The sequence below is a fragment of the Pyrus communis genome, chromosome 1 (genome assembly GCF_041283825.1).
Source record: "Pyrus communis isolate YQ-2024b chromosome 1, ASM4128382v1, whole genome shotgun sequence".
NCBI lineage: Eukaryota > Viridiplantae > Streptophyta > Magnoliopsida > Rosales > Rosaceae > Pyrus > Pyrus communis.
In genome coordinates this window covers 17,638,716-17,649,998 of record NC_142565.1, presented here as the reverse complement: position 1 = coordinate 17,649,998, position 11,283 = coordinate 17,638,716, and the positions used below count along the sequence as shown (strand labels likewise).

The following is an 11,283-nucleotide window of genomic DNA, read 5'->3' as shown; positions in this document are numbered from 1 at the left end:
GCCGGGGATTAGCAACTTTGCTGATCCCTTGGATTGTTTTATTTTCGTTTGTTTTATTTTATTCCAGATTCTTAATCTTGTTTTGTTTCTTGTTTTAGGTCCTAGTTTATGACTCGGAGTTCTCATCCGATTCGTGAACATATCTTGGACTTTGACGACAATTTCGAGCGAGAGTTGAGACGAAAGAGAAAGAACCCAGAACCTAGCGAATTAAGTGAAAGTTCCGAGTCCATTTCTGAATTTGAAGAAGAGAGGGTGAAGTAGACATGGCAGCGGACAACCGAACAATCAAGGAGCTTTCCGCTTCGGGATTGGCCAATGCCGCACCCTTGTGCATCCAATACCCAAGGGCGGCTCAAGACAAGACTGCCGAGTTCGAATTGAAGTCAAGCCTGTTACATCACATTCCGAAGTACCATGGGCTATCCATGGAAGATCCGAACAAGCACTTGAAGGAGTTTGAAGTCGTTTGCTCAAGCATGACTCCGGTGAACGTAGATGAGAGCATCTTGAAGATGAAGGCCTTTCCCTTTTCTCTCCAAGAGAAAGCGAAAGATTGGTTGTACGAATTGGCTCCCGGAACTGTCACATCATGGGAGAGCATGAAACGAGCTTACTTGGAGAAGTTTTTCCCAACTTCTCGAGTCATCCTCCTACGAAAAAGGATAAGTGGAATTCAACAAGATGAAGGTGAATCATTTCCTACTTATTATGAACGTTTTAAATCTCTTGTTGCTTCATGTCCACAGCATCAAATGAAGGAGGAACTACTTCTACAATACTTTTACGAGGGACTTCTACCTATTGAACGTCAAATGCTAGATGCCTCAGCGGGAGGAGCATTGGTGGACAAGACCCCTACGGATGCAAAGATGTTGATTGCTAATCGAGCGTTGAACGCTCAACAATACGAAGGTGTTGGACAAAGGAGCATGCCACGGCAACATCAAGTCAATGAGGTAAGTGCCATAACCGAACTTCAAAATCAAATGGCTAACCTTACTACGTTGCTTTCTCAGGTGGTGGAAGGTCCAAAAGTCAAAACCGTAGCTTCTTGTGGCGTATGCTCCATGCAAGGACACCCTACGGACAAGTGCCCACAATTGATCGAGAATGGAGGGTGGGAGACACTCAATGCCGTGGGATATGGCAACCAATACCAAACACGTGGTGATCCGTTTTCTAATACTTACAATCCCGGTTGGCGTGATCATCCGAATTTCAAATGGCGAGACCCCCAACAAGGTCAACAACAAAACGGATTTAGGCAACAACCCCCGGGTTTCTATCAAAAGCCGTTGGCACCACCACAAGCCCAAGCACAACCTGCCCAAAGCAATGTAGGTAATTCAAGTGATAATGATAAGATTTTTCAATTACTTACTACTTTGACGCAGGAAGTCCAAACTCAAAACAAAGAGAGGCAAATCCAAGACAAGAGGGTGGACAACTTGGAGAAGCAAGTGGGACAAATTGCCGAGTTCATGGGGCAATTTCGTGAGCAAGGAAGGTTGCCTAGCTCAACGGTGGTCAATCCGAAAGGTGGATTCGAATCTGCAAAAGCTATGCATTTGTGAAGTGGAAAGCAAGTCGGATCTGACCTCAAACCATCCAAATCACGTTCCAACGAGGAAGACGAGTTGAGAATTGAAGAGGAGGAGCAAAGGCCACTCACGGCCAAGGTGGAACCAAATGTGCCGCAAGTTCCAAGTGATCCTAAGTCGTCCAATTCATCTAATAAAGGTAAAAACGTGTCAAGTTCGGTTCCTACTAATGATTTTCCTGCGAATGTTCCTTTTCCTAGTAGGTTTAAGCAAACAAAGAAAGAAGAAGCGGAAAAGGACATTTTGGAGACATTTCGGAAAGTTCAAGTCAATATCCCCCTTTTGGATGCAATCAAGCAAGTCCCGAGGTACGCCAAGTTCTTGAAGGAACTTTGCACCAATAGGAGGAGGATTTCAACCAAGGAGGTGGTCAAAGTAGGTGAAAACGTCTCAGCCATCTTACAACGCAAGCTGCCCCCAAAATGCAAAGATCCGGGTAGTTTTACAATTCCGTGTGTTATTGGTAATTCTAGGTTTGAATCTGCCATGTTAGACCTAGGTGCATCTATAAATGTCATGCCATATTCAATTTATGCATCTATGAACCTAGGAGCGTTGAAAAACGATGGTGTGATCATACAATTAGCCGATAGATCTAATGCCTATCCAAAGGGAGTTTTGGAAGATGTGTTAGTGCAGGTTAATCATTTGATCTTCCCGGCGGACTTCTACGTACTTGAGATGGATGAATCGGACCATGCCCCTTCATTGCCCATCCTCCTCGGAAGGCCATTCATGAAAACTGCTCGGACGAAGATTGACGTCTATAATGGCACGTTGACGATGGAAATTGATGGGGAAGTTATTAATTTTAATCTTTCTGATTCTATGAAGTACCCTAGTGAGAATCATTCATGTTTTTCTATTGATGTAATTGACTCTTTGTCGCAGGACTATTTTGACAAATTGAACAACGATGCACTTGAATTGGTCATTGCACAAGGCATGGACAAGCAAAACATTGAAGCCACAACCATGGGAACCTACGGCATGCATGATCATTCTTTTGCCGTGCCCCCTAATGATGAGGTCATTGAGATGGTGGCTGCCCTCGAGTCATTGCCATCACAATCAGGTAAGTATTTGGACCCTATTTTAAGTTCAGTTTCGGCTAATAAAATGCTTCCCTTCTCAGTTGTGCAGCCACCTACACTTGAACTTAAGCCGTTGCCTAGTCATTTGAAGTACGTTTTCTTGGGCGAGGATGACACGTTGCCCGTTATTATTTCATCCTCACTCACGGCACAAGAAGAGAGCAAATTGGTGCGAGTGCTTAAGGAGTACAAAACGGCAATTGGATGGACCTTGGCCGACATCAAGGGAATTAGCCCTACTACATGCATGCATCGCATACTTCTAGAGGAGGGGTCCAAAACATCCCGAGAGGCTCAACGCCATCTCAACCCTCCGATGATGGAAGTTGTGAAGAATGAGGTAATCAAGCTTTTGGATTGTGGAGTAATCTATCCAATCTCGGATAGTAAGTGGGTCTCACCCGTTCAAAGCGTTCCGAAGAAATCTGGAGTGACTGTGGTTGCAAATGCCGAGAATGAACTTGTTCCTCAACGCATTCAAACCACTTGGAGGGTGTGCATCAATTATAGGAAGCTAAACGCCGCAACAAGGAAGGACCACTTCCCATTACCGTTCATCGACCAAATGCTTGAGAGGTTAGCCGGTTATGCTTTCTATTGTTTTCTTGATGGTTATTCTGGTTATAATCAAATTGTCATAACACCCGAAGATCAAGAAAAAACCACTTTTACATGCCCCTTCGGTACTTTTGCATATCGTCGCATGCCTTTTGGTTTATGTAATGCACCTGCTACATTTCAACGATGCATGATGAGCATATTTTCTGATTATGTTGAGAAAATCATTGAAGTGTTTATGGATGATTTTAGCGTGTTTGGTGATTCTTTTGATGGTTGCTTGCATAATCTTAGTTTAATCTTAAAACGTTGCGTTGAAACTAACCTTGTTCTTAATTGGGAAAAATGCCATTTCATGGTTAAACAAGGCATAGTTTTAGGTCATATAGTCTCTGAAAACGGTATTGAGGTTGATAAGTCGAAAATAGATCTTGTACGTCACTTACCCTCTCCAACTTCGGTTAGAGAGGTTCGTTCTTTTCTTGGCCATGCAGGATTCTATCGTAGGTTTATCAAGGATTTCTCGAAGGTTGCACAACCTCTTTGCCGTCTCCTACAAAAAGACGTGACGTTTGAATTCACCAAGGAGTGCACGGCATCATTCAACCTACTTAAGGAGTTGTTGACCACGGCACCCATCATTGTTCCACCGGATTGGAGCCTACCTTTCGAGCTCATGTGTGATGCGTCCGACTATGCTTTAGGAGCAGTTTTAGGACAAAGAAAGGACAAGAGGCCGCATGTCATCTACTACGCCTCACGGACATTGAACGATGCACAATTGAACTACTCCACTACGGAAAAAGAACTTCTTGCCGTTGTCTTTGCTTTAGATAAATTTCAATCATATCTAATTGGTACTAAAGTAATTGTTTTCACTGATCATGCAGCTCTGAAGTACTTGCTCACTAAAAAGGATGCCAAGCCACGGCTAATTCGATGGATGTTGCTACTTCAAGAGTTCGACATAGAGATTCGGGACAAGAAGGGAAGTGAAAACGTGGTGGCTGACCACCTAAGCCGAATGGTGCACAATGAAGAAGCCCTACCCATTGCCGAGACATTCCCCGATGAACAATTGATGTCCATTAAGGTTAGTGCACCTTGGTATGCCGATATTGTTAATTTTTTGGTGTCAAAACGTATTCCAAGTGAGTTCACTAGGCACCAACGTGATAAACTTAGGCATGATGCACGGTTTTATGTGTGGGATGATCCGTACTTATGGAAATTTTGCCCCGATCAGATTATACGTCGTTGTGTGCACGATTCTGAATGTCATTCAATTTTGAGTTTTTGTCACACATATGCATGTGGAGGGCACTTTGGCACACAACGCACGGCCCTCAAAGTGTTACAATGTGGATTTTATTGGCCTAGTATTTTTAAGGATGCTAGAACGTTTTGCTTAACATGTGATAAATGCCAAAGAATGGGTGGTATTAGTGCAAGGGACCAAATGCCGCAGGTTTCTATCCTAAATGTTGAAATTTTTGATGTTTGGGGTATTGATTTTATGGGTCCCTTCCCTTCATCGTATGGTTTCATGTATATTTTGCTTGTGGTTGATTATGTGTCAAAATGGGTGGAAGCCAAGGCCACCCGGACTAATGATTCTAAAGTGGTTGCAGATTATATTAGAACTAACATTTTTGCAAGGTTTGGAATGCCACGAGTGATCATTAGTGATGGAGGGTCACACTTTTGCAATCGGACCATTGAAGCGTTATTGAGGAAATACCATGTCACCCATAAGGTTTCTACACCTTACCATCCTCAAACGAATGGCCAAGCCGAGGTTTCCAACCGAGAGATCAAGCAAATACTTGAGAAGACCGTTGGGCCAACAAGGAAGGATTGGAGCTTACGGTTAGATGATGCACTTTGGGCGTATCGTACGGCGTACAAAACCCCCATTGGGATGTCCCCCTTTCGACTTGTCTATGGCAAGGCGTGCCATCTTCTCGTTGAATTGGAGCACAAAGCACTTTGGGCCATCAAGAAGTTTAACATGAACCTCGATGAAGCGGGAAGTCAAAGGAGATTGCAATTAAATGAGCTTGATGAGATAAGGCACGAGGCGTACGATAATGCAAGCATTTACAAGCAAAAGACCAAAGCTTTCCATGACAACATGATCCGTGGGAAATCATTCTCAATTGAGCAGAAAGTGCTATTGTTCAATTCCCGTTTACGTTTGTTTCCCGGTAAGTTACGTTCTAAGTGGATTGGACCATTTGTTATTACTAATGTTTTTGTTCATGGTGCAGTCCAAATCCAAAGCTTGAAAACGGGACACGAATTCAAGGTGAACGGGCATCGTTTGAAGCCCTATTATGACACCTTTGTGGAGCATGCCGTGGATGACATACCCTTGGAAGTCGTGGGCCCTAGTAAGGAGTGAATGAGGTCTTCGTCCGGCTGTACGACGTTAAAGCAAGCGCTACTTGGGAGGCAACCCATGCATTCAACAAAGGAAGACCGAGAAAGCACTCCAATTCCAGATTTGCGTTCCTAAACTCTTCTCTTTGTTGTTGATTTTGTTTCTGCCATGTTAGGTTGTTAGATGTTGTTTTGTTTGTTTGTTTGTTTGTTATTTGTGTGAGTCTATGCTTGAAACATTGAGGACAATGTTTGATTTAAGTGTGGGGGGGGGGGGGGGGTAACTAATGTTGTTGATGCAAATTCGTGGGATTTTATCACCCATAACTTCCAATGTTGTTCTTTGCTGTTTTTAAGTGTTTTTAAGCTAATTTAGAGTGTTTTAGTGTGTGTTGACTTAAAAATCCGAAAATCCCCTAAAAATTTGAAAAATTGGTTTGAAAAACCCAAAAAGAGTTGTGTTTGTGTGTTTGTTTGTGTCGTAGGTTACCTTCCAACGCAATGATGAGGATTTGGTTTTTAATTGCATGATGGTTAAAGAAAGTTACAAACATGGATGGACGTTTGATATACTCTTTGGTTTATGCTTGTTTGTAGTTATAGTTTACGAATTCACATGTAATCACAAAAGAAAAAAAATAAGTTTTTGTAGCATGCTTGAAGGAAGGAACTTAAACAAACGCTACATCCCTGTGAGACTTGAGCCTAAACGTTATTTGGAGAGTTAAAATCTGTGCATTATTGTTTTCTAAAGTCGTTGCATGATCTCATTATTCTTTGCTTGGTTACTACTTAGAATGCGTTTTATCACTATAGTTCCAAATACTAGAACTCATACCCGTTTCATTCAAAGCATGAAATTGATTAGCATAACAAATAACAAGATGAAGTTGTTTAGTAGTCACCACCATAGCCGAATAGCCGAATCCACCCTTGTCATTTGTATTGTAGGATTAAACCCCTTTGAGCCTTATTCAGCCTATTTTCTTTGTTAACCACATCACCCCTTACCTAGCTTAGAGTAGGACTTTCCCATACCCTTGTTCTTGAAGTATAGTGGAGCATGACTTAGAAGGAATTCTTTTTGAGTGACATTATTGCAGAAAACAAGTGTGGGGGAATGGATTTTTGTGTGTATGTGTGCGCCTAAGTCTTAAAGGAGGCACGGGAAAAAGAAAAAAAAGAAGAAAAAAAAAATGTGTGAAAAAGAAGAAAAAGAAGAAGAAAAGAAAGAAAAGGAGTGAAAATAAGTGAGAATGAACTCACAAGCGTTGATGGTTGAAGAAAGGGTCCAAAAAGTTGAATATGGCCCTAAGTTTTGTGTGATTCCCCCTTGGGTGATCAAAGTTGACTTTTGCGTTCTAAAGGGAATTCTAAGTGCCTAATTCAATACTTTGCTCACTATTGCTTTAAGAACGTTTGTTTCCTCTACCTTTCCTTTTAGCCAATACCTTAGCCCCGTTACAACCCTTTTGACTTCTATCTTGATTGTTATGTGTTTCAATATGTGGAGTTTAATATTGGTTTGAGCATATGGTATCTCTGGTTCTCGCGTCTAAGTAGTGGCATTCCGTTCATGAGATCATATACAAATACATGTTAATAACTCCAGAAATTGCGTTCCTTGTTATAACATATGTGAGTACTAGTCTTTCATGTTTACATCAATCTCTCACATATAACTAGTGTAGGGTGTGTAGTCAGAAAATCTGAGTGAAAATTGAGTGCATAACTAGTGAGGAATTGAGGGAATTCTCTAAGGCATGTTACTACATTCAAAATGTGTTTTAATTGATTAAATGCGAACTAGTGAATGGTAACTATGATTAAGTGTTTGTTGAAGTGTAAAGAAAGCTAAATGTTGTGGGAATGATATTCTATATTGTGTCATGTTCGTTTGAAATCCCTGAGATACATGTTGGAAGGTTTAGATTGTGTTTTGTTTTGTTTTTGGTTTCTTTTGTTTTGTTTTGCTCGAGGACTAGCAAAAGCTAAGTGTGGGGGAATTTGATAGGAGCATATTTAGGCGACTTACTTAGCTTGTTTTCATGCATTTATATTGTTAATTCATAGTTGTTTTAGTAGTTTAAGCCATTTTCGTGTGTTTTTCGGTTCATATGGCTAAGGAAGCAAAAAGATGCATTTTGGAGCAAAATTGGACTTGGAATGGATAGCTTATGTTTGGAGCAAAAGGAATGGACGAAATTGAAGACCTAATGAAGTTAGGATTCCTAATCACAAGAGGATTCCTAATCAAATGAGGAATCCTAGTCAAAGAAGGTTTCCTATTTTTGTTTAATCTTTCCTAAGCCTTAATGATTCCATATTTCATCAATATCAAAGGATCCTACCTATTCTAGGTCACAAAACTTGCAACCTTAAGCCATGCTGTGTGTCCCCTTATGTTTCCCTTCCTCGCCGTGCAAGGAAGGGCTATGTTTCCTATTCTAACTACTTAAACACCTTCCTTTTTCATACCAATCTCAGCCATAACTCACATACCCTTTTATATTCCTAAATCCTTGCCTAAATTCAGAAATAAAAGACATTCCCTTTCTTTCCAACTTAGCCGCACCCTTTAATCATTCACCCGAGCTGTCACTCCCACTCTCTCCCATTCTTTAATTCAACCACATTCACATATCAGCCCTTAAGCCATTCACCATTCTCTCCCATTCTCTCCCAAAACCGTGCATCCCAACACCCATTCACCCTAATCCGCAGCCATCTCCACCATTCCATACACTTTCCAGCCATCTTCCACACCTTTCCAACCTAGCCACACCCTTTAATCATTCACCCTAGCTGTCACTCCCACTCTCTCCCATTAATTAATTCAGCCACATTCACATATCAGCCCTTTAATCATTCACCCTAGCTGTCACACTCCCACTCTCTCCCATTAATTAATTCAAGTCCATATCTGATTACCCTAGGGTTTTTAGTGCCTATTTATACTCATATTAAACCCTAGATCAGGGCACCACCTCTCATACACATTCATTCATTCCAGAAATTCGTCCAACCCTCCCCACACCCTTGCCGCAGCCACCAAACACCTTTCTCCTTAGTTTTAAGCTTTGCCGCACCATCCCCTTCTCCTAAACACTACTACATCCCTCCATAACCATGCATCCATACACCTAAGGCCCTAAACCTGTCCCTAGAGGATGTGCCGCAACAAAGAGGAGGAGAAGAGGGCTTGGACGTTCATGCAATTCAAGTTCGAGTTGCTGGAAGTTTTAGGTGTTCCTTTCCTTTGATTTCAATGGTTAAATTTACTTCTCTTTGTCTTGTACGTATGAGGAACTAAACCCCCCTTGGCTAGGGGGGGATTCGAAATACATGTTTATGCTTGCGATATGATTTGATTACTTCTAATTGTGTTTCATAAGTTGTGAATTCAATTTACTTATCTATGTGAATTACATTGATTTGTGTGTGTTGGTTAAGAGTGCACGCTTAATTATCATGCATAAATTGGATGCTAGGATATAAGGAAATTCACCTAATCGTTATGGAATTATATTCACAAGTAGTAAAGGTTGATGATCTCAATCGCGTTAAGTAAATTCTTGGCATAAGTTTCATGCAATCATAGTAACAAGTGCTTCGTCAATGTTTATGGTTTTCATAGAACTTAATGATTCTTGCTTGTATCTCTATTATGCAATCATGTAGGGGACTTGTGGGGAATGTTTTGGGTTGTCGTATGCAATCATCCAATTCAATAACGTTAGGAAAATCTGAGGGTTAATTAGTGCAATTCACGGTTAATCTGGGGCGTTGAGAATTCATGGTTTATTGAAAAGCAATTGGAAATCGTTTTATATACAAGTATAACATGTGTGGAGATGAACCCCTTAGCTAGCTTCCCATCCATTCAATTCCATCAAATTCGTTTTTACAATCTGTTCTAATTTAAAAAGTTTGTTTTGTTTTTAAATTCGTCCAAAACCAATCCCCCTTTACTTTGTTGAGTCATAGTAGTTAGAAATCACTTTAGTTTGTGTTTTTAAGTGTCTTAGGTCAAGTTAAAACCAATTTTCGTCCAAAGTTGTGTCTAGTGTTCAAAACTACCCAGATTGTGTTTTTAAGGCAGTTTTGAGTGTTTTGGTGCTGTTTTGAGTCTTTTGGTTTGTTTTGGTGTTTTAAAGTTTCGTTTTGCATTCTTTGAGTCTAGTATAGTGGTTTAAACTTGTTTTTACGTATTTGAGTCAGTTTTCAAGTGATTTTGCAATCCCTCCTAATCCCCGGTCTAGAACGATCCCTACTTACATACTTACTACAATTGATAAAAAGAGGGTTAATTTGTGTGCTTATATATTTCACATCAGCAGCTGAGGCTTATTCATCTACCGAGAAGATCAAAAAGTTGGAGTCTAAGCTTGTCCCTTTGAAGGGGTCTAATATCTCTGCCATCATTTCTTTGCAGCTTGAGACAACTCACCAGGAGATTATTGACTTGAAGATTAGGCTTGACGCGATCCAAGTTAAGTATGAAAGTGCAAAGAAGGAGATTGGTCATTGCATACCTCAGATTCAAGATCTTGAGCATGCCATCTCTGAGCTTCATTTTACTGCATTTGCAAATGATGAAGAGTTGATTGCTACTTATAATCAGTGATCCACTTCCAGAAGATCGTCAATAAGCTTGAACCTTAAGTGTTGGAACCCCAAGGTGTGTTGAAAATCAATGAAAGTCTGAAGAGGGAAATGGATGAGCTGCAGTGCGCCCGTGTTGGTTTGCCCGAGGAGAACGAGTAGCTAAAAGGTGAGAAGGTGATGCGAGAATTTATACGCGCACAAATTAAACCCTCTTTTTGTCGATTTGTAGTATAAGTATAAGTAGGGATCGTTCTGGACCGGGGATTAGGAGGGATTGTTAATCTCTTGGAAACTGACTTAAAAACGTAAAAACAATATAAAACACTAAACTAGACTCAAGAAATGCGAAACTAAACGTTAAAACACTAAGACAAACCAAAAGACTCAAACACTTTAAAAACACAAACTAAAACACTATACTAAACTCGAAGAATTCAAAACTAAAAATAAGAAAGATTAAGACTAAGACTTAAACGAAATATGGGGGGATTGATTTTGGACGAATTTAAACTAAAATGGATAGATTGTAAAGAAAACAAATTGTAAATATGAAATTGACGGAAATGAATGGATGGTATGGCTAGCTAAGGGGTTCATCTCCATACATGTTACACTTGCATAATAAAATGATTTCCAATTGCATTTCAATAAACCATGAATTCTCAACGCCCCGGGTTAATTAGGTCCGCTTAAATTAACCGTCAAGTTTTCCTTAAGTTAATGAATTGGATGATTGCATACGACAATCCAAAGCATTCCTCACAAGTTCCCTACATGAATTGCATAATAGAGATACAAGCAAGAATCATTAAGCAACATGAAAACTATAAGTGTTGACGAGGCATTCGTTACTATGATTGCATGAAACTTATGCCAAGAATTTGTTTAACGCGATTGTTTATAAGCAACCTCCACTACTTGTGAATATAAGTTCATAACTATTACGTGAAACTCACTTATATTCTAGCGTCATATTCATGCATGAAAATTAAGCGTTCATTCTCAATAAACATACATAAATAGGATATCAATCAAAT

At 40.3% G+C, this 11,283-nt stretch overlaps 1 pseudogene; it reads left to right on the top strand.

Moving 5' to 3' along the window:
- Nucleotides 1-890: 890 nt before the first annotated feature.
- LOC148699290 (uncharacterized) lies at nt 891-10,265 on the top strand (annotated as a pseudogene).
- The last annotated feature ends 1,018 nt before the right edge of the window (nt 10,266-11,283 follow it).